The sequence below is a fragment of the Anabrus simplex genome, chromosome 1, assembly GCF_040414725.1.
Source record: "Anabrus simplex isolate iqAnaSimp1 chromosome 1, ASM4041472v1, whole genome shotgun sequence".
NCBI classification, from domain to species: Eukaryota; Metazoa; Arthropoda; class Insecta; order Orthoptera; family Tettigoniidae; genus Anabrus; species Anabrus simplex.
Window position 1 is genome coordinate 972,574,344 of NC_090265.1, and position 23,474 is coordinate 972,597,817.

The 23,474-nt window shown below is 41.6% G+C and overlaps 1 protein-coding gene across 1 annotated transcript in view; it reads right to left on the reverse strand.

Annotated features, from left to right (window-relative positions):
* Lar (tyrosine-protein phosphatase Lar) overlaps positions 1 to 23,474 on the reverse strand; it is a 2,342,166-nt gene that overhangs the window by 250,981 nt on the left and 2,067,711 nt on the right. The window lies entirely within an intron of this gene.

Sequence of the window (23,474 nt, forward strand, 5' to 3'; positions counted from 1 at the left end):
TAACGCGTAATAAAGTTATGTTTAAGCGCTTTGTTTGGCTAACAAGATCTTGCGAAAGATTATCGCTGGAGTAAAATTCACAACAAGGACATTTAGACGTCACGAGGACACTCCGCTCTTACGTAGGTAAGCAGTCAGTGTTGCAGGTTTCGGGTATACAACCCATACTCTTGTGATTGTAATTGAGTTCAAAGTGCTACTAGGGGACGGCTGCCCTTTTGACAGCTGAGAAGTCCGCTACCAAACTCAGCCACCGGGCGAGTTGGCCGTGCGTTTAGGAGCGCGCAGCTGTGAGCTCGCATCCGGAAGATAGCGGGTTCGAACCCCAGTGTCGACAGCCCTGAAAATGGTATTCCGTGGTTTACCATTTTCACACCAGGTAAATGCTGGGGCTGTACCTTAATTAAGGCCACGGCCTCTTCCTTCCCATTCCTAGGCCTTTCCTCTCCCATCGTCGCCGTAAGACATATCTGTGTCGATGCGACGTAAAGCAACTAGCAAAATAGTAAACTCAGCCTACGTCCAACAACAAAAGACCAATAACGGCATTTCTAATCGTTAGAAACCTAGGAAGTTTCATTTCTTTTCTCAAGTGACATGTAAAATTAAGTACAACAGAGAAAGTTAAGACATACCACTTTATAGCATGAGTAGCTCCTGGAAAAACCGAAGAATAGAACACCGTGAGTTCTATTGTCCCCCACCAAGTCAGGGAGACAGTGGCCGGGAGACCTCTGAGGTCAGCGAATAATAATAATAATAACAATAATAATAATAATAATAATAATAATAATAATAATAATAATAATAATAATCTTAATCTGTTTACACTCCAGAGTTGGTTTTCCCTCGGACTGAGCGAGGGATCCCACCTCTACCGCCTCAAGGGCAGTGTCCTGGAGCTTCAGACTCTTGGTCGGGGGATACAACTGGGGAGAATGACCAGTACCTCGCCCAGGCGGCCTCACCTGCCATGCTGAATAAGGGCCTTGTGGCGGGGGGGGGGGGGTTAAGATTGGAAGGGATAGGCAAGGAAAATGGAAGGAAGCGGCCGTGGCCTTAAGTTAGGTACCATCACGGCATTTGCCTGGAGGAGAAGTGGGAAACAACGGAAAACCACTTCGAGGATAGCTGAGGTGGGAATCGAACCCACCTCTACTCATTTGACCTCCCGAGGCTGAGTGAACCCCGTTCCAGCCCTCGTACTGCCGTTCAAACTTCGTGGCAGAGCTGGGAATCGAACCCGGACCTCCGGGAATAGCAGCTTATAACGCTAACCACTACTCCACAGAGGCGGATAATGCTAATAGCTTTGGTACAAGAAGTCAAAAACAGCCTGGATTCATGAAGTCAAGAAATATTTGGAAAGTAAGCTGGCGTGTTTGAGCACATTCAAATGTCACTGGACTGAGCCGGAGGCAATTACGACAACTTAGGCTCAGAAAGCCAGCGCTCAACTAACTAAGCTACTTAGCTCGGCACATGCCTAATTAACTGTATTTTCACAAGTGAAAAAAAAAAGCAGCGAAATCTTTATATTTTAACAGAATAATAATCATGGTTTTCTTTGCTACTGATTTACGTTGCACCGATACAGACAAGTCTTACGGAGACGGTGTGATAGGAATGCGTTAGGAATGGGAAGGAAGCGACCGTGGCCTTGTGTGAAAATGAGAATCCACGAAAAGGACTGCCGACAGTGAGGTTCGAACTCACCATTTTCCAAATGCAAGTTAACAGTTACACGACTGTTACTGAGGAGTCCTTTCAATAAATACAGGTTTTAAGAGACGTCGGAAATTCTGCCCTGAAGTTCTTTTGCAGGTCAATGATTCTACTGACATGCCTTGCATTTAAGCACACTTAAATGCCAATCAACTGTGTCAGGATTCGATTTCGCAATCTTCGATTCAGGATGCTAGTGAGTAACTAACTGCACTACTCAGCCGTCCTGTTTGTTTTTGGTAGATTACAATACTGACAGATGAAAATGTTTATCTGGCTTTGGATCTATATATCACAAGAGAGAACTTTTGCACCAAACTAACAAATAAAGTCCATAAGGAAAACTTACTTTGTTTAAATATTATATGACTATTAAGCATTTAAGCAACATTGATGCAAATACATAACGATACATTTATTCAATGAATTCAAAAATCTAGAGATACAGAATATCAAAAGACAGAAAGAAAGTATTCGCATTGCTCCTAGTTAAAGTTCTACAAGATTTTCCAGTCTTCCAACTTGGAGACTAGTTACAAAGTTTCTCGGACCAACATAAGGTGAGACGGCAATATTAATTAATTTCACATCTTCTACACACGGATGCCCCTAAAAAGACTGAACTTTCTCAACAAGGCAGACGAAATATTCGTAATGGAGCCGTACAGTACATAAATGTGCAGCATGTCAAGCTGCAGGAAGTTTGAGCTATATAATCTATATATATAAAATTGGATGTTGGTATATTTGTAATTAATAGACTCAAAAACTACTGGACCGATTTCGCTGAAATGTTCACAGTTTGTTCTTATTACATTTGAGAGGGATTATGAAGTGGTTTTATTATTATAATTTTATGTAATTTTATTAAATTGCAAAGCCGCGCCAAGATTGAATCGACTTGATGGACAAATTGTTGCTAGGCGACAGCAGCTTACGCTATATCCTGATAGTCCGTGAAATGCTGTATATAGGTTGCTAATTGCTTTACGTCGCACCGACACAGATAGGTCTTATGGCGACAATGGGACAGGAAAGGGCTAGGAGTGGGAAGGAAGCGGCCGTGGCCTTAATTAAGGTACAGCCCCAGCATTTGCCTGGTGTGAAAATGGGAAACCACGGAAAACCATTTTCAGGGCTGCCGATAGTGGGGTTCGAACCTACTATCTCCCGAATACTGGATACTGGCCGCAATTAAGCGACTGCAGCTATCGAGCTCGGTACTGTATATAGGAGGATGGGAACACGTCACCATGGTTTATAAAGTACCATCCCTTGCTAGGAGCTTCATGAATGACCGTGGCTGTTATTTGAAAATAGCAATCCAACATGCCGTGATCAAGGCGTACTTTCAACATATAGGACCAACTCTGATAGGTCTGCCCAGTTTGAAGAATGTAGCTCTCTATTAGATGTGTAAAATATTTAAGAAACTGTGAAACATACAGAATACCAAGAGTGCAATGACACGAGTTATCACCCACTCCTAACGAAGAGCAACAGGGGGTTCACAACGAGCAAAAGTGAGTCTATGTAATCTGTCTATACTGTAGATCTATATACATCAATGTCATTGTATGTGAATATTTATGTATTACATCTCCTAAACTACTGAAGCGATTTCAACCGAACTTGGTACACTTGTGACTTAGTATCAGAAGACAAACTTCGTGGGGCAAAGACACCACAAGCATCCTTACATGCGAGTGGGGTGGAGGGGGGGGGGGAGGAGGGGCTGATTTATAAAAATAATCGATAATAGCATCGAATCCATATCCGGGGGTCGCTGCGATGAATAGTGACACTCCGGATATTTGAAAGTCCAAGTTCAGCCCCCTCTGGTGTGGGGAAGGGGAAGTGAGATATAAAATAATCGAAACTAGTGTCGAATCCATTGTTCTCGGGGTCGCTAAGATTGGGGTCGAAGGGGATGATATGAAAATAATCGAAAATATTGTTGAACCCATAGCTTTTGCGGCCGCTGAGGTGAATAGTGTAATTTCGGATTTTTAAAATCCAAGTTCAGCCCCCTTTGAAGTGGGGGCGAGGGGGGAGTGACACATAAAAATAATCGAAAATAGTGTCGAATTCATAGTTTCCGTGGTCACTGAGATGAATAGTGACACTCCGGATGTCGTATAAGTCCAAGTTAAGCTCCAATCGGCAGGGGCGAGAGAAGGGACGAAGAAATAAAAATATCCAAATGACCATATATTATGCATGTTTATATGTTGTTAGAGTATATGTGTCAACGAAACTTGGTCAATGATTACCGACTATCTGGAAAAAATACTGTGTGGACAAGGTAGCCCTAGAAGCCCTAAAGAAGGGGGCGAAATATAATTATAATTAAAAACGACCTATATTAGTGTTGAATCAATACTTCTCTGGACTACGGGAGAGATTTCAACCAAACATGGCATTATGACTTACTTCCAGGAGACAAACTGCGAGGAGGTATGGTAACCCTAGCACCCCTAGGGGTGGGGTGGGAGGGGCTGAGATGTAAAAATAATCGAAAATAGTGTCGAATCCATAGTTTTCGTGGTCGCTAAGAAGAATAGTGACACTCCGGACGTCGCTGAAGTCCATCTTCAGCCCCCATCGGCATGGAGATGAGAAGGGATGGAAAGGAAATTGCCTAAAACGACCGAAATTACGGATGTATTAGTGTTTCTTCCAACATAGCCCTCATAGAAAATTGATACACATATTTCTTACTATCTACAAATACTGTTGTGTAAAACACCCCTAGCACTCCTAGCGGAGGTGGTGAAATATGAAAATAAACGAAAATGACTGATATTAATGTCGAATACCATCGTTTACGAGGTCGCTGAGTTGAACTGTGATACTCTGGATGGTTAAGTCTTACATATGGGTGTATGTGGGTATGTTTCAGAATAGCTCTCAACGAATCTTGGTGCACACATGACTTACCATCTGGAAGAATAATACTATGGAGATAAAACATACCAACCCCCGCTGGGGGTGGGGAATGGGAGGAGATGGCATTTTAAAATAATAGAAAATAAGCGATAATAAAGTCTAATCCAATGTTTATGTGTCGCTGAGATGAATTGTGACGCTCTGAATACCGTTTAAGTCCACGTTCAGCCTCCATTGAGACGGGAGGAAGAATGAGGTTTGATAGTAAATAGTCTAAAATGACCGATATTAGTGTTGAATCCACTGCTTTTGGAGTCACAAAGAGTCTCAAAGAGAGTTGAAATCGTGGAGATCATATCTATAGCTCGACCAATACATACATGTAGTTACCCCTTATTAATTTTTTGAAAGGATCAAATACTTCCCAGTCAATTCGAGCTTCCACAAGGATAAAGTTTTACTTGATTAAATAATCGAAAACTTGAAATCAAACACATCTAAATAACTCTAAAGCTTCACAATAGATGTTAAAAATCAATATCCCAAAAAGGAATTCTATAAAAATTCACTTCGCACATAACTAACTATTAATACTAATCTTAAAAGTAAACATGCAAAAACCAATCGGGCAAGGCCGGGTACTACAGCTAGTTATGTATATTTTGCAACTAATAAACTAATGAACGCGCTGCCTACATGCACCTGAACATCGATGTTACTGAGATGCCTGTACCAGTATGCAGGCCAATACTGGGAGGGGAAATTAATGAGTTCTTAAGAAAAGCACATTCCAATATTCTGGAGTTGAAATGAGGAAAGAGGTACTAATTGTTAGCCCGATGCTTTCACGGCCTGTAAATTGTAGGCATGATAATAAGCTTTTGGGATTTTGTCGTGTCAAGAAAAAAGGTGAAATTCTTTACGTTTCGCAGAGAACTTTGTTTCACGTCTTCAGAAAAAAATCTCGTCTGTTCACAAGAAAGACTCCTCTAATTATTGAATTTGAATTTAAGAAGGCTTTACTGTTGGTCTATACACAGACGACTGGATTCCTCGTTGCGCTCCTTCTAGCTAGAGCGACGCATCAAGTCGGCCGTGGTCTGTAGCAAGTTGCACTGTAATTCTGTAATTCGTCACCAGATAGCTCCCTGTGCGCAAGCCTTCATGATTTTCTTCTTTTCCATGTCTGCCTGTCTTTCCAGAATTTCTTCATTTTCTTTTCTTTCGCTTTTATTGATTTGATTTTTTGTTGTAAATATCTTTAGTTAATTGATAAGCTAGCTCAATTTTTTGTGATCCTGTTTTGTTTGCTTAATCAAGACCATTGTGCTGAATTATTTCTCCGAGGTACTTAAATTTCTCTACTTTCTTAATTTTTCCATATTTCATATTAAGATATCCTTGGGCATCTTTAAACGTTTTTCATAAATTCCGTTTTGTCAAAAGAACTTTGTAGTCCTGCCTTATTTGCTATCTCTTTCGAAAGGTTGATTTGTTCCGATGAAGTATCTGTGTTGTCTAATAGAATACCTGAATTTTGTATCTAATTCTGATTTCCTAAGTAGCTTTCCCTTGGAGTTTTATTTTCCATTATCTGATCACTTTCTTTAAAACGCAGCTAAAAAGTATTGGAGGAAGACCATCACACTGTCTAACCCCAGTTCTGATTTCGAAAGGTTCTGAGACTTCCCGAGAACCTATATTTTAGATTTTGTGTTTGTTAATGTCTGCTTCATTATTGCTAAGGTCTTTCTAAAACCCCAAACCGCATGGCACTACAGCCCTTGAAGGGTCTTGGCCTACCAAGCGACCACTGCTCAGCCAGAAGGCCTGCAGATTATGAGGTGTCGTAAGGTCTTTCTACCTGTACTAAATTCTTCTGGTACAGTGAAGAGAGTATCTCTGTCATCAGAGTTATATACTTTCTCAAAGTCAAATAAATAAATAAATAAATAAATAAATAAATAAATAAATAAATAAATAAATAAATAAATAAATAAATAAATAAATAAATAAATAAATAAATAAATAAATAAATAAATAATTGTATCGGGAGTACACCTCCGCCGAGTTAAACTGCGCGCCTTCTGTAAGGCCATCTATGTAACTGAACTTGAACTAATGTTCTGCAATATACTTGGACTTTCAACTATTAGATGTCTCTACCATCGGCCTAAGTGCGGAAGAAGGACAAGTAATTTTTAAAGGAAAGTTAATTTTCAGAGGTGGCTAACCTTAGTTTTGAAGAGTGTTTTGTTCTTGTGTCAAGGTTGTCAACACTTCTGGCCCCCTCAATCTCCTGTATCTTTCAACCTATTAAAAATTTTGTTAATATTTTCTCTAGCCAATTAAAATTGGGAGTGTGTACAGGCATCCAGCCTATTTGTAAAGAGTTTTGGAAACCTCCCCTCTGAGATACTATATAAGCTGGGCACTTTAAGGCCGTATTGTCATTTTCATCGTTCCAGTTTATTGTGTGCAGCGTGTACTAAGGAGACAGGAGCCGCAGATCGGCGTTCGGAAGTCCCAGCAATTCAAGGTAATGGGAGAATTTTCTGAACATGTGATAGCTCCAACATTTACCTTGAGGGGAAGTTTTCAAAGCTCTTTTATTTTATGTAAATTTCTAAACATCGTGGTTTAAATGAAAAATTTTCGGTCAGTCTAAGGACTCTGTTTTATTCCTTAGTGGAAAATATGTAATGTAAAGGAACAAAGAGTGACTTCCCTCTGTTGATTCCAATTCAACTTGGTATGGGGTGACTGAAGTTTCTTATCCTCTAAAATTCTTAACACTTTTTTGGTATTTAATGTTTCTCATTTAGTCACCGCGGCGTAGAATAGGCTTAGCCTCTTTGGGCCCTAAGTCAACTTAGGGTTTTAAGAGTTTTCTAGAAGGAGTGCAGGTTTTTCGCCTCCTTGAATATTGTTTTTGGCCGATCATTATCAACTTTTTTTCTTTTTACATTACGACCGTTCAGTATGTTTCCGGGGGGAGGGGGATGAAAAACTGTTGAGCAGAAGTGACTGTCTCATTTGAAGGTTGTCATTGTATAATAGTGTGCGCTGTAAAAACTTTATGCCTCTCAGAGGCTGGACCAAATAATTTACCCCTGGACTGTATTAATTTTGGAGCTCAGACTCCTAGAGTAGGGTAGTTAGTGGAGCCAAACATGCTCTTCTAAAATAGTGTACCTGTTTCAGAGCTATAATGTCCGACTCGTTGGCTGAATGGTCAGCGTACTGGCCTTCGGTTCAGAGGGTCCCGGGTTCGATTCCCGGCCGGGTCGGGGATTTTAACCTTCATTGGTTAATTCCAATGGCCCGGGGACTGGGTGTTTGTGCTGTCCCCAACATCCCTGCAACTCGCACACTACACATAACACTATCCTCCACCACAATAACACGCAGTTACCCACATATGGCAGATGCCGCCCACCCTTATCGGAGGGTCTGCCTTACAAGGGCTGCACTCGGCTAGAAATAGCCACACGAAATTAATTAGAGCTATAATGCTCATCCCTCGCATATTATCATGTTATTAATTCTCTCTAGTTTTGTATCTGATTATTGGAGCTGAAGAGCTCATTATTGTATTGTTATTGTTTATTCATATCTTCTATTCACCAAATTTTAATTATTAAAAAAATGAAGGAAATACATTTTTTTTAAATTTAATGCTTTAACTTATGCTCTGGTCAATTCCTCGTCCGCCCATTCATCCCAGAACCTTTTTACACCTTTGTGATCCACAATATTTCCGAAACAACAAGAACAAGAACAAGAACAATAATAATAATAATAATAATAATAATAATAATAATAATAATAATAATAATAATAATACATGGCCTCACCTACCGTGTGCAGGCACTGTGATTTGAAACTACCTGCGTGTCAATTTTGACGTCCCATTTTACCCTACCAGATGGCAGAGAATCGGATCTCTGTTGGGCGGAACTATGTCTGAGTATTAATTAATTTTGTCGATTAAGCACCAAATGTGACACCAGAAATGTTTTACGTGTCGATCTGACATCATTGGCCTACGACGCAGTGTGGCGAATGTATTTTCTTCCGCCCTGCAGAAATTCAACTGCCTCTGCCAGCCTTGAACCCGCGATTTTTTTATTCCGAGGCAGGCACTCTACCACTGATACACAGAGCAGTTAATAATAATAATAATAATAATAATAATAATAATAATAATAATAGGAGGAAGAAGAAGAGGAAGACATTTTTAACAACATACGTCTAATTTATTCTCAGCCCTCTGTTCCAAAGATACAAAAGGACGCAAAGCGGTATGACATAATCGGTGCAGCTGGGAACAGCTTCGAAGGGGGCATCATGTACGTATGTTAACGTAAAAGGGTGAGAGAGGAAGAGAAGGATGAGGGGAAGCAAAAGCGTTCCGAAAGTGTATGGAAACTCTGGAGCACAAAACTTGAGTAAAACCGAACGAGTAGAATATTTAACATGAAAGTTAGGAGTGTGGGAAAGCCTCGCTCAGAGTGTCACACGGAATATGGATGACTACACTTGTTTAGAAGTACCGAAGCGATAGATAACCTTCAAAGGCAATGTTTACAAATAATCAATACCAAGCACCGTTTTCCTTCTTATTTATTTTTTGAATGGGGAGATTTCCTCTCGAAACGTATGCCCGATGCATTTAAATTGGAAACAGAAGAAGGGCGGTGAAAGCAAAGCATCTTGGTTGTCGTCTTCTTTTCTGTGTGGAACACCTCGAAACATATGCAGTATGTTGGTGTGATGAACAGGTGCGAGACAAAGCGAGAGGCGGAACATCTTCACATCGCCGTTAATGACGTGTTCGAGTAGATCTTTTGTTGTCGATACAGAGCTGCCAGAGAAGGAGGAAGATGCAAAGGAACTCCAACAAACCACTTGCGGATTTGCTTTCACTCACTACTCCAAAATCAATAAACCAAATTATTCAGGGAACAGTGAGGCGAAGAAAAATATATTTAGCTTTCAAAAAGGTTAGATGGATGATAATGATGATGATATCAGAAGAAGTAAAAGTATGATGATTGATGTTTGAGCTGAGTGGTTCAGACAGTAAAGCGCTGTCTTTCTGAGCCTAAGTTGGCGGGTTCGATTCTGGCTCTGTCCTCAATGGTATTTAAAGGTGTTCCAATACGCCAGCCTCATGTCGAAGATTTACTGTCCTGAGGGACAAAATTCTGACACCTTGGCGTCTGCGAAAACTGTCGTTAGTGGGACGAAAAACCCAGAAGCGTAATGAATATGATACGGATCAGCCTGCATATAGCAAATTTGGGCTCCCTTAAAGAAACTGTATAAAACATCTCAAATAGCACATATACATTTTACAGCAGATGATACAAGCAAACCTTTAATGGTCCATCAGCCCCTTGCGGTCCAGTTGTATGCATTCCTTCACATTTACAACAATTCTGAAAGAAATCGGTCCCTCTCCCTAAACCGGGGTAAGATAACGAGACGTGTGTTTACGGGCTAGTAGACAGCAGGAATTCTGAGCGCCAATAGTCTATTAATTCATGATGGGTACCTCGAATGAACCCGTAAAATGAGTACGGATACGCAGAACACGTACTTTAAAACAGGAGGTGGACGCACAGACCGGGAGCACGGTACTGTATTGGCTGGCGAGTGGGCGCCGTAGGTCAACTGTCGCAGTAGTTCACATGGCAAGCGGGCGGGGAGATATGTGATAATTAGTGGACAGTGCTCGATGTAGGAGATTCGAATCCCATTAAGATTTTTTTAACAGTCATTTTCCTGGGATGTGGTAAGGTTGCATACTTGATAGCTTTCAAGGACTGATTTGTTTATTGACCCTGTAAAAGACCGTATGTGTCGTTGCATTGGGTATGGTGCTGGGTTGGACGAGGATAAGGAGATGTGGTCTGTGGCCAGTTAGCTACGTCGTACAGGTTCCAAGATTCGTAGACCACAGGTAGGGCAAAGTATGCCCCAATGGAACGATAACAACATACGATGGCAGGTAAGTATGTAGCTGCGCAAACTCCCCTCTTTCGAGCTGCCTCGAGATGTATTCCAGCGATGAGTATGTGGATATGTTACTTACCTATGGAGAAGCTAGACAGAATGCATACCAGACACAATGCCTGTACCAATAACGGTGTCCGAATGGACGACAACCGACGGGCATGACATTTCGGAGTGTGGAAAGACGCCTGCGGGATACGGCATCCCTGGGAAAGACACGGCCTGTTCGAGATCATCCCGTGACGTCTGCTGACAATGAAGAGGTCGAGTTTGATGCTGTCCGGCGTAACCCTCACACTAGCACACGGGCAACTGCACAGGAGACGAACATCAGTCGAGCGTCAGTTATGCGGATATTGCATACCCACCGGTTTCACCTGTACCATCTGCACTTACACTAGGAGCTCAATGGTCATGATTTTGATGCCCGGGTGACGTTCTGTCAATGGATCCTACAGCATGTGGATACTGAACCTGCTTTTCTAGCGACTCTCTTATTTACGAACGAAGCACGATTCCACAACAATGGAACCGTTAATCGCCATAATACGCATTACTGGAGTGTGGATAATCCCCATTGGGTGCAACAGACAGCTTTTCAGTACAGTGGGGCGTGAATGTATGGTGTGGAATCATGGGTCATCACCTCATCGGTCGCCATTTCTTTGAAGGCCATCTGACCAGCCATTGCTACCTGCGGTTTCTCCAAGATGAACTACCACCGTTTTTGGAACATGTGCCACTCCTTGACCTCTGCAGGATGTGGTTTCAACATGACGGAGCTCCACCGCACGCGGCGGTGATCGTCCGCAACCACCTTCATGCGACGTATCCTGATAAATGGATAAGAAGGGGAGGACCTGGCCCGCCAGATCGCCCGATCGCACCTGGATTTTTTCTGTGAGGCCATGTAAAACAACTGGTGTATGCACAGGAGCCGGCCAGTCCTTGTCGCCTTAGACAGCTCATCGCCGAAGCATGCCTATCCGTTTCGCCAGAGATGTTGCAACTGGTCAGACGGTCCTTACAACATCGCGCGCAGCTCTGTACCGACCACGGAGGTCGTCAGTTCGAGCAGGTGCTGCGTTAAACGACGTGGATAACTGAAATCCTGTCACATGTTTCCTAGCCTCTATCAACTCAGCTCCAAACCAACGGCCCTTTTCAGGGCCAAAAACAAATCAGTCTGTGAAAAATACCGGCATTAAGTATTCAACCTTGCCACATCCCAGGCAACTGGCTTTAAAAGAATACTTGCATGGGACTTGGACCTTCTAACCCTCCAGCACTGTCAACTATCACACACCCTAGCGCGCGCTAGCCATGTGAGCTACTGCGTCACTTGACCTGCGGCGCCCATTTCCTAGCCTATACAGTACCGTGCCTCCGGTCTGTGCGTCCACCTCCTGTTTTAAAGTACGGTGCGTATTTGTACTTGTTTTACGGGTTCATTAGAGGTACCCATAATGAATTAATAGTGTCGCTCACGATTCCTGCTGTCTTCTAGCCCGTAAACACACATCTCGTTATATTACGCCGGTTTAGGGAGAGGGACCGATGTTTTTCAGAATTGTAGTAAATGTGAAGGGATGCATAAAACTGGATCGCAAGGGGCTGGTGTACCACCCGGTATATAATAATAAAAAACTAACTGTAGGTCATAAAACTAGTTTATAGATTTTAAAATAAATATTTTGTACGGAATGAAGTACGGCATCTATTTCTATCTTCCATGTTTATAATTTTAAAGTTTTACTGTATGCACGTCACAATCTAATGAAACAGGACCATGCGGCGTGCTTTCTGGGATGCAATGTTAATGATGATTTCACTGACATCAATTTATGTAGTTCTTCCACATTCGATGCTACGGAGGCTCAGTTCACGAAGCCTGCCTTGGGTCATACGATTTCGCAGATAAATCTTTGTAAGTTATAGTTTCAAAAACGAAGAGTTAGAAACATGTAAACTTCATGCATAAGTCTGAGGCACTTGCACCTGTGATTGAGTTATCTACTACTAACAGCCCACCCAATAGCTTTGTTAAGTCGGCTACAAAGGTTGTCCAGGTGATTTCCTTTTTCATAGTATTCTGTACAAAGGTTGTCCAGGTGATTTCCTTTTTCATAGTATTCTGTGAAAGCATGCCGCTCGTGTTACGAGAGAAGGTGGTGGTGGCGGCGGCGTGGTGATGATTGCTACTTTAAGAGGAAGTACAACTGGGCAACCATCCTCTGTTAACACTAATCAGAGGGAAAAAATGGAAGGGATCGAACATTTCAAAAATGAAGGTACTGGCCAAAGAAAGACAAGGGCCACCCAGGGCGTGAAAATTAAAAACTCCGTAGACCTAAATACGTAAAAACGTCGGGGTCAGAAAATAACATGAGTTGACCACGGGAGGTCGGATAGGATAGATGAAAGTGAGAAGCCTGGCACAAGTAAGTGGAAGCAATTCCAGGACCCACCTAGGGGCCCCATGGTCGCCAACGCACGCTCTCAAGTAAAGAGCCCCTGGTGCCTGTTACGAGATATGACTGTGCTGTATAATAATAATAATAATAATAATAATAATAATAATAATAATAATAATAATATTGCAGCCTGAAGCAACCACCTGACAATTACCCTACTTACAAACTGTAAAAAACTTTATTTTCAACCCCTTCTAAAGAACCATCCTGATGTAACCTCACTCTTGTGCAAATGATACTCGAGTTATTTGTATTTATTTACTTATTTTGTGAGGAAAGTCTGCGGGCCTCCTTAAGCCCCGGGGCTGCCTGCATTGCAGGCCTTGCAGACCTTAACGTTACGCAACTGGGAAACCAATACCAACGTTATTATTACTAACTAGTTGTTATTTCAGTTTTTTATTCATATCATTTACATAAGGTCCAATAATAGTCCACTGCCTTGCGGAGTTCCCTTCTTAATCATTACCGGATCAGATAATGCTTCACCTACTGAAATTCTCTTTCTATTTTCTAGAAATTTAGCCATCAATTCAGTCCCTCTTTTGTCTACTGCGGTAGTCCTCATTTGCTTCTGTAGTCTCCCATGATTTAGCCTTTCTAAAGCCTTCAATAAGTCGTTAGTGATACCGTCCATTTGACCCCTTGAATTAAAATAACTGCTGTAACTGGCAGGAATCCTATAGTAGAGCCCCACTGGAATCCTTCCTAAACCAGAACTTCTTTCTATCAAATCAGTCAGAAATTTCGCAAAGGTGTCTAATCTAGTAATAATAAAGAATGCTTTCTCAGAGCTTACATGGAACACATGTCAAGCTCACTGGCCTGTAATTATCCGCTTTGTAATTATCACCCTTTCCTTGGTACGTAGGTTCTACTAAAGCATCTGTCCACCAATTTGGTATAGCTCCTTCACTTAAACAGTAATCAAATAAGTACGTCAGATGTGGTGCTATATCCTAACTCCGTGACTTTAGTATATTCTCAGAAATCTTATCAATTACCGCTGGTTTTCCGGTTTTTAACTTTTGTATTTTTTTCTATTTTGGTTTGGAAATGTCTTTGTTATCGTACTAAATTACAGCAATTCACTAATATTAGTAACCTCCTCTACCTGTGTATATAACCCTCATAACCAAGTATCTTTACATACTGTTGACTACTCCCCAGTGGAACTAGCCGATGGATGGGAATCTGGCCGCAAATTCCGTCCATATATTCTCTGATGTCATGAGAAACACAGAATAATAATGTCCTTACAACAAACAATACCTAGTGTGCAGAGTTCCTACTATCAGTTTACTGAGGTAGACACGAACAAGCGATCTTGGAACACGATCCATTACGAGTTTCGTATATTGACCATTGTTTCTGTAACTTGTATGTGCTCCGTCTCGTGGGTTTCCTGAATGTTAAGGAACCCATACGGGGCAAAATTAACTTTGGTCAAAACTGTATGACAGAGAACTAATGGTCACTTTACATTCGTTCGTCTACTCTACAATCAACTGACGTTACCTCGATTCACTCAAATGATTCGATATGCATTTTACAAAGCAAGTTCTAGTACATTGCTTATTTGCACGAACAATCAGAATTATCAAAGACGTACACGCTTCACATATTACGACTTTGCACACGAGAAGTTCATGATGCAATGCAAAGCTTTTTATTGATCACTTCATGAATACTGACAACCTGCATGACTCTAACCGCTGAAATTTCGTCACTTAAAAGTTGACATTTGTTCGTCCGCCTCGTAGCGTTAAGGTTAACACTATTACCTACCGTCCTGGATGGCTCGGTTTCAATTCCCGGTACTGACAGAGATTTAAGAATGGCATGAGGGCTAGTATGTGGCTAACGTGGTACATGCAGCTCACCTCCTCTGGGGGTGTGTCTGAAAAGAACAGCGCCACCTCGGGACGACGACACGGGTTATTTATTTATTTATTTATTTATTTATTTATTTATTTATTTATTTACTTATTTATTTATTTATTTATTTATTTATTTATTTATTTATTTATTTATTTATTTATTTATTTATTTATTAGATCTCTCTATGGTTCAGTGGAAGAATTTTGGCCTTCGGATCTCAAGGATGCGGGCTAAAACCGGGTACAGTTAGTCGGATTAATGAAGGGCGCAAAGAGGTCTATTCGGTATTCCATGTTGTAAATGTCGACATGCAAAAGATCCCTGGTGGCATATATGGTATTTCCTCAAGAAAATTAATTAAACTTCAGCCACAGTTCGGCCAACAGAGATCCGTTTCTCTGCTATCTGGTACAGTAAATCGGAACGGCGAAAGTGACACGCAGGCAGCCTTAGTGGCGTCAAATCAAAATGCCTGCACACTCTAGATGAGGCTAAACGATTATTATTATTATTATTATTATTATTATTATTATTATTATTATTATTATTATTATTATTACGTGCCAGCCCCGTGGTAGGCCATTTCGGTACTTCCAGGAAGGGGCGAGTGACTCAGACTACCTCGGATCTCCCAGCCGGCTTGTGGGGTGGGGCCGGCCTTTCCGTGTATTGTTTTCGTCGCAGGCTTACCTGTGAGTTTCTTGGAGATTCAACGGGAATGTTCTGCCCCTAGTGACATCGGGAATTTTCTGACTCAAATGACACGAGCTATAAAAAGAGAGGCTAGCCACGGACAGTCAGTCAGTGTTGGACTCCGTGTGAGACTCAGTGTGCTGGGGTTAAGTGACTGGGCTGAGGGCGACAGAGGTGTTGGCTGTCGCCAGTGTCCCACCGAGGTCTGAACCCGGAGCTGTTGTTGTGGTATCGGAGAGACCAGTGAGTGCGTGGACTGGAGAAGACACAACGGAAGACTGTACTTTGTATTCGTGTATTTCTATGGACTGAGGCAGAGCGAGGGAAGCCGCTATCGCAAGTGTGAAAATAAATGGACCTGTGTTAATGTTCGCTGTTGTGAGTATCGTCCTGCTGTTGAATACTGTTGAGCTGTTTAGTTGTTCACTGCATGTGACTGTGTGAATTACTGGACTGTCAGTGGAATCGAACCAACGAACAGCCATCGTGTGTTGTGTAGTCAGTGACACTGTGTTCAAATCCAGTGGTCTACACACAGTGGCTGTAGGAAGTGACTGGACCTGGGGAAAGTGAAAGTAAGGATTATAGACGTGCCCAGGTAATTCCAAACGGCCGGGACTCCCTGGTGTGTGTATAGAAGAGAGATTTGTAAATAGACAGTAATTAGTGTGGCCATTCATAGCTGGTTAGAATAAATTGTATGTGTATTTATTAGGTCATACTGAAATAAATTAGAGTAATGAAACAGATGGAGTCTTTTTCGTAACATTATTATTATTATTATTATTATTATTATTATTATTATTATTATTATTATTATTATTATTATTATTAAGCCAGATAGTCATTTTAGGCCATCAGATTTTATCTTACACACTACCAGAAATACAATGGGTCACACTTAGCGATTTCCGAACATCATGTTTCAACATTTCTTTTTCTACATTCTCCGCGACCATTAACAGTTAAAACTGTAGTTATGCTAGTGTTGATGCGTAGTATTTGATTTAGTGTTTTCTCATCTCGCTAACGCACCGGTGAAGTGGCGAGGTCTACTTAGGAGAGACACGGGTAACAAAACTTTACAAACCTACTACTCTAAGGAACTCGTCAGAACATATTTCTTCAGCTAGTGAAATGTACATCAAGCAGCAGGCCATGGGAAGTAGGTAATGCTTCATAAATCAGTGTGTATCATAAGCTCCTCTCAGTTTGCTAAGAGCCGGGCCAAGGAAATAGACTATACAAACAAAACAAAAAGTTCCACATGTAAGCACCTCAAAACATCCTCTTTACATTTCCCCGAAAAAAGTCATCGCATGACGCAATAAAGTTAAAAAAAGAAATATTAAAATGTTGGACCTAAGAGGAGTGGGTAGCACGCTAGTTTACGCGTGGGGTTGAGTTAACGATCCGTGAGATTATTCAGTGGGCAACATTAACAGAACAAAGCACTGCCGCTACGTCCCGCCTCGTCCGGGCCACTCTGCTTTCATCACAACAGCGTCTGCCAGTGAAAATTCACCATGGTGTCCATACGTCGGCGAAGTCTCGTTCACGGGAGTAACAAGGACTGATTTTTCTCCCAAGCAGCCATCCCTGTGCCTTGTAGTGGTGATGATCGCTATTTTCAGAGGGGAAAAAAACCGAATTTATCTGCCTCAAAGCGTCCGTCATAGGAGAAAGAGGAATAGTTTCGATTCCTTGGAGGCTGTCGAATATATTCAAAAAGGACGGGCTACGGAAAGCAGGAAGAGGAATAACTCCGTTGGTCTCGCAAACCTAACACTGTCAAGATCAGGAAAGAACAAGAGTAGACCAAGAATGGTCAGACAGGAAAGGGTAAAGAGAAGAGCCTGGCACAAGTACGGAAAATGGAAACAATGTCTGGTTGCGGTGTGCTCCTCAGGTGGTGGTTCTGTTGATTATTGTTTATTGCTTTAAAGGGAATGATGCAATCATCCCTTTGTTTCTTTTTTGCTAGTGGTTATGCTGTACGTCGTCTTAACACATCGAAGGTTTTCGACGACGCCAGGATGGGAAGGCAACTGCCGTGGTTTTAAAGGTATAGCACAACATTTGCTTGGTGTGAAATGGGAAACCACGGAAAACCACATTTAGGGCAACGAGTGTGGGATTCGAACCCACCATCTACCGAATGCAACCTCACTAAGCTCACAGAAAGATTAAGATGTCTGTCTCATCAAATAATGAGTGGTTCAGACGGCAGAAGCGCTGACCTTCCAAGCCCAAGTTGGTGGATTCGATCCCGGCTCAGTCCATCGCCGGTATTTGAAGGTGGTCAAATACATCTGCCCCGTGTCAGTATATTTACGGATACGTAAAAGAACTCCTGCACATCACCGTCTCCGAAAACCGTAAAAGTAGTTAGTGGGACGAGAAAACAATCTATATTATTATTATTGAAAGCATCGGGGGAAAAAGAAGAGTAGGCTACGAAATGAGTAAATATGAAAGACCTAATACTGTCAGGGTCGGAAGAGTCCAATGTAGGTTGGATAGGAAGGATGAAACTGAGGAGAATAGCACTAAACGAAACAATGCTACACTCAACAAGGAATACTGGAAGAGACTCTACGCTCCCAAGCTGACAGTTCCTGAGGAGCGGAAATCGCCAATCTACGACTCACAAATCGTAAGCCGTTGAGGGTGAAGGTTTGGAACAAAAAACGAAAACGCGCAGAAATGACTACCATCCGAACTGAGAAGAGGGTGATAGAGTAGTATAGCTATTTAGGCTCTAATCTCCTGTGCATTTTTTTAACGTCACATCAACGCATGGACGGTTTGGAAAGGCAGCGGTAGTGGCCTTAGTTAAGGCACAGTCCCGGCATTTGCTCGGTGTGGTTGGTGTGGAAATGGTAAACTAATCTCCTGTGCTCGTAGTTATGGGATCGAATTTTGCACCATCAGTCAGTTTCTAAGATTGCTTAAATGCGCCAGACCTGAGAAATTAGACCCGATTAAGAAAATCAAGTAATATGCCTGAAGAGGTCGTTATGCAGACCACGTGTCTATCCAATATCTGCAGGCCGTCAGGCTTGTCAGCAGCCGTCTTGACAACCCAAGAGTTTTAATGGGAAGAATGTGCCACGGGATCAGATTTTGTATTTCCATTAGTAGTAGTGCTGAGAAATATTATGCACAAAAATACCTAAATATGCACAAAAACTTTGAATCTGTATGCTTTCTGTTGTATTGGATACGTGAAGAAACAAAACACTAGCAACGCAATGCGAAATATTAAATTTTTTAATGATGAAAGTCAACACATAACTACTTACACAAAACACATGATTCTCCCCTTTATCACTATACAACAAAAACCAATTTCATGAAACTCTGAAATGCTATACTTTTCTCCGTATTTTCTGATTCCAGATTATTCCAGTTTGTTCCTTCTATCCGTAAAAATGTACTTCCAGTGTGTACATAAAATATCATTTTAACATTACCAGAAGTGAAGGGACAAAACTTGAAATCGGACAATCAGCCATCAGAATCTTGAAAGACTTCCCCAATTTCTCCTGAATCCATTATTCTTAGCAACGAAGTTTGAGTTTTTCTGCTTCCACTAGCGGAATTTACACTTTTAATGGCAGCATCATGCTCCTTCAAACTTCCAGAAAGCTCCATGCCCTGTATTTCTATTTGTTTGATGGTGTTGCATAGAGTACGAAAATACTCGTATGAATTTATGAACACTCTACACAGTGTTGCCAAGATTATAATATATAATTTCCTGTTGCATATTATATGTTTTACCGAAGTCAAAAATACTCAAAACCGGTACTCAAAAAAAATATAAAAATTTTCACTAAATATCCTCACATCGACATGCACAAATATTTAAAGTATACATATATGCTCGAACAAACATAGTTGAATCGTCTTAATTTATCATTAAATATGTAGTTAAGATTTATTAAGATATAAGCTGAAATAAAAATATGCATTTGCATATATTTCTCAACAATAATGATTAGTGATGAGCGAAATGAAAATATGTTAAAACTATTCCGAAAAAATTCCAATTATCTAATTGAATTTAAATAAATAAAAATTAAATAAATGCATGAATTTACAGCACTGAATTATTTTCAGGTGATCAACTAAAACTGTTCATGCTCCTATGGGTGCTACGATAGTATAACGAGCCGCGCGAATAAAATATGGATTATATAACAGTATTCAGTAATTACCAGTGGATTAATCTGAAGCGCACGGCCAAATAATGCATGAATGATTTTCTTCGAAACGAAGCTAATAGTTTCAAACACGATATGACACTGCTGAAAAATATTTATCTCAACCGGACATTAATAATAATAATAATAATAATAATAATAATAATAATAATAATAATAATAATACCATTTTATATACCAGCAACCAAATAACCAGTGTGCAGACATAGATGACTTTTAAGAAGGTAGACTCACTCGATAATCCAGTTATATATGTCGTATATAAAAATGTGACTAATTTATCACATGTTATATTGTAGACACAATAAATTAGATTCCTTTATTCAACGATGCAGATAAAGAAAAAGGCATGTCTAATGGGTTTGAAAAATAGCAATCTAAAGATTAGGATTATAAAATAAGAAAGGAAAATTAGAGGATCGTCTTTCAAGGTAGGTTTTTTTCTAGTTGCTTTACGTCGCACCGACACAGATAGATCTTATGGATACGAGGGGACAGGAAAGGCCTGGGAATGGGCAGGAAGCGACCGTGGCCTTAATTAAGGTACAGCCCCAGCATTTGCCTGGCGTAAAAATGGGAAACCACGGAAAACCATCTTCAGAGCTGCCGACAGTGGGGTTCCAATCCACTATCTCCCGGATGCGAGCTCACATCCGCGCGCTCCTAATCGCTCGACCAACTCGCCCGGTAACTACCTTTTTGGTTTTCGGGGACGCTGATGTGTCGGAATTTCGTCCCATGGAAGTTCTTTTAGATGTCAGAAAACTGACTGACACGAGACTGATGTATCTATCTGATGACCTTCAAATACCACCGTACCGAGCCAAGATCGAACCTGCCAAGCTAGGCTCCGAAGGCCAGCGCTGTACCACCTGAGCTACACAGTCCGGCTTAGAACTTCAGTTTAAGTTGGATATAATAAGAATCACTACGCAAAAAAGTTAACATTTCTAACAATACAATTTAGATAATCTTTGGTTATAAGTATCGAAATAAAAATAATATATTATTATGATATGAATTTAGAGGTTGGTCGCTATTCTCAGACGACAGAGCATTAATTTAATTTTAATTTCGAATGCTATTTATTCGGAGCGTCGACCAATAGAGATCTTTTGCCCCTACTCTGCACCATATGTTAAGAACGTGCGTGTATTTGGGAATTGCGGAAGTGTAAAGTGTTGAATGTGAGGAAAGGAACATTAAGGACGACACAAACACCCAGTCCCCAGGCCAGGGACATTAATAATTTAGAATGAAAACCTCTAAAACCCCTGACCCGGCCGGGAATCGAACCTGGGGCCGCCGGGTGACAGGCGGACGCGTTGCCCCCTACACCGCGGGGCCGGACGACGACAGAGCATAAAACGCCATCATCCTCCAGGTTCATATCCAATTTCTGGCATGACTGATAAAGAGTACTAGCAACTTCATAATAATGCTGCGCTTGCCCGCTACATGTCTCCAAAAAGAGCCAATTCATTATCAAAAAGCTGAGTGTATTCTCTAGTGTGTTGACAGTTCCTAGCAAAAGCAGTATTGTCCGGCCCCTTGCCGGAAAGGTCAACGTAGATGCTTTCCGTTCTTAACGTCCCGAGTTCGATTCCCGGCCGTGCTGGAGATTTTATCTACATTTGGTTAATTCCTCTACCTCGGAAGCTGTGTGTTGTGATCGTCTTCACATCACACTACCAACCACTATAGAAACACGCAGGAATGCTAGGAAACAGTCCGCCTCTGTGGTGTAGTGGTTAGCGTGATTAGCTGCCACCCCCGGAGGTCCGGGTTCGATTTTCGGCTCTGCCACGAAATTTGAAAAGTGGTACGAGGGCTGGAATGGGGTCCACTCAGCCTCGGGAGGTCAACTGAGTAAAGGTGGGTTCGATCTTCCCATCCCTCCACAAGGCCCCTGTTCAGCATCGCAGGTGAGGACGCCTGGGCGAGGTACTGGTCATTCTCCCCAGTTGTATCCCCCGACCCAGAGTCTGAAGCTCCATGACACTGCCCTTGAGGTGGTAGAGGTGGGATCCCTCGCCGAGTCCGAGGGAAAAACCGACCCTGGAGGGTAAACAAATCAAGAAGAAGAAGAATGCCAGGAAACAAGTGATATGGAATTTTATTGCAGACACCAATTAATATTGTTACCTGCGGTGCCTACGGTTTCACGGTTCATGACAAAAGCCTGTGAAGATGACCGAAGCAACGCTGGCCAGACACATCAGCCAAAATAATAAATATGTGTATGTAGCCCCCACCCCCCGCCAGCTGGACCAAGACGTTGCATTTAATCGCGTGAAATGCTGACGTTAGCTGAACCGAAATGTGTGTCTTCTACCCGTGAGAAAACGCAACGTAGTAGTTGGTAAAATTATTTCCAGAAGCAGGTCGACTGCAGAAGAATGGATAAGTAGGGACGATTATGTTAACTCCACTAAATTAAAGTTTATCGGAACCATGGATATATTTCAAATAATTTAATATTCCACAAGCTGACTTTAAAGGCAATGCATAAAAAATAAACGCAAAGGTCACTGAACAAAGTGTCTGAAGCTAAAAGTACTTCACTTCTGTCACACAGAGCTCGCTTGTTAACGAGAATTCGTAATACATTTCATGGACGAATTGTGATAATGTGTTGTGTCTGGGAAAAATAAAAAAAGACATACGCAACAGGTAATGAGAATTTTAATTGGCGTAGTTATACCATTAAGGGGGAGGGGGGGGGGGGGGAACCACAGCGCCATCTGTCCGACCACTTTTAAAACTAGTGGCCAAATGAAAGAGAATGCGGACATTTCACTAACAAGGCTCATTAAGGATGATTCACACTCCACAGTAGAATGTGGATAAACACAAGCATTGCGCTTTATATTCAACGTGACACGTATATTTACTCATCATGATTTCACAGTTGTAACCGATAGATGTAAAAGTGTCCGAAGCTATTTATATTATTGCACTGAACTGTATCGCCCCCCAATTTGACAGATAAAAGCATTTTCATCGCACAATAACTGTAATCTAGTACATTGGATTTTTCAAGGAAGAAACAGTACAAGTTGTAAGTGGGACATAAACCAATAATAATACAGTCGAACCTCGATATCTCGAACGTCCATTACTCGAATTTTCAATATCTCGAACCAAGCTCGATAGCTGCAGTCGCTTAAGTGTGGCCAGTATCCATTATTCGGGAGATAGTGAGTTCGAACCCCACTGTCGGCAGCCCTGAAGATGGTTTCCCGTGGTTTCCCATTTTCACACCAGGCAAATGCTGGGGCTGTACCTTAATTAAGGCCACGGCCGCTTCCTTCCAACTCCTAGGCCTTTCCTAGCCCGTTGTCGCCATAAGACCTGTGTCGGTGGGACGTAAAGCCACTAGCAAAAAAAAAAAAAAAGTATTAACGGAGGTATGTTTCTTGTTTCACTACTGCATGTATTGTATCCTGTCTTCTAAAAAGTTACTATAATAAGTGTTATAATTAAAGTGATGTCCGCCTCTGTGGTGTAGTGGTTAGCATGATTAGCTGCCACCCCCGGAGGTCCGGGTTCGATTCCCGGC